This window comes from Numida meleagris, unplaced genomic scaffold (assembly GCF_002078875.1).
Source record: "Numida meleagris isolate 19003 breed g44 Domestic line unplaced genomic scaffold, NumMel1.0 unplaced_Scaffold760, whole genome shotgun sequence".
NCBI lineage: Eukaryota > Metazoa > Chordata > Aves > Galliformes > Numididae > Numida > Numida meleagris.
In genome coordinates, this window is record NW_018364975.1 from 9,332 (window position 1) to 10,892 (window position 1,561).

Sequence of the window (1,561 nt, forward strand, 5' to 3'; positions counted from 1 at the left end):
GTCTCCGAATCTTCATGGTGTCCCCAAGACCTCATGGGGTCCTTGAGTCTTGGAAGTGTCCCAAGCCCTCATGGTACCCCCGATTCTTGGAAGTGTCCCCAAGTTGTCCCCATGTCCTCATGATACCACCAAATCCTCCAGGCCCTGTGGTGCCCCTAAGTCCTCATGGTGCCCCCGAGTCTTGCACGTGTCCCCAGTGTCCCGTGTCCTCATGGTACCCCCAAACCTCCAGGCCCCGTGGGGTCCCCAAGTCCTCATGATGTTCCCAAATCCTCATGGTGTCCTTGAGTCTTGGAAGGATCCCAAGTGTCCCCAGTGTCCCAAGACCTCATGGTACCCCCAAATTCTCCAGGCCCTGCGGTGTCCCCAAGACCTCATGGGGTCCCTGAGTCTTGGAAGTGTCCCCAAGCGTCCCCAGTGTCCCAAGACCTCATGGTAGCCCCAAAACCTCCAGGCCCTGTGGTGTCCCCAAGGCCTCATGGTGGCCCCAAGTCTTGGAAATGTCCCCAAACATCCCCAGTGTCCCAAGACCTCATGGTAGCCCCAAAACCTCCAGGCCCCGTGGTGTCCCCCAGTCCTCATGGTGTCCCCAAGTCTTCAAAGAGTCCCCAAGACCCCATGGTGTCCTTGAGTCTTAGAAGTGTCCCAAGACCTCATGGTACCCCCAAATTCTCCAGGCCTTGTGGTGGCCCCGCGTTGTCCTCCAAGCCCTCATGGTGCCCCCGATTCTTGGAAACGTCCCCAAGTCCTCGTGGTGCCCTTGAGTCTTGGAAGTGTCCACAAGAGTCCCAAGACCTCATGGTACCCCAAATTCTCCAGGCCCTTTGGTGTCCCCACATTGTCCCTCAAGCCCTCATGGGATCCTGATTCGTGGAAGTGTCCCCAAATTGTCCCCATGTACTCATAATAACCCCAAATCCTCCAGGCCCTGTAGTGGCCCATGTCCCCAAGTTGTCATGGTGTCCTTCAGTCTTGGAAGTGTCCCCAAGTGTCCCCAGTGTCCCAAGACCTCATGGTACCCTCAAACCTCCAAGCCCTGTGGTGTCCTCCCCCAAGTGTCCCCACATCCTCACAGAACCCCCAAATTCTCCAGGCCTTGTGGTGTCCCTACGTTGTCCCCCAAGACCTCATGGTGTCCCTGAGTCTTGGAAGTGTCCCCAAGTGCCCCCAGTGTCCCCATGTCCTCATGTCCCCCAAGTCTTGGAAGTGTCCCCACTTGTCCCCAACTCCCCATGGTGTCCCCAGGTACCCCCGTGGTGTCCCCCCAGTGTCCCCAGCTCCTTGTGTTGCCCCCAAGCCCCCCCTCGTGGTATCCCCCACTCTTTGTGCTGTCCCTTGGTCCTCACAGTGTCCCCAGGTCCTTGTGTTGTCCCCAAGACCCCCATGGTGTCCCCACAATGTCCCCAGGTCCTTGTGTCGTCTCTAGGACCCTGCTGGTGTCCCCAGGTCCTCGTGTTGTCCCCGAGCCACCCCCCACCTCCGTGTCCCCCCTGTCCCCAGGTCCTCGCGTTGTCCCCGAGTCCCCCCGCCTTAGTGTCCCCCCCGGGTCCCCAGGCCCCTC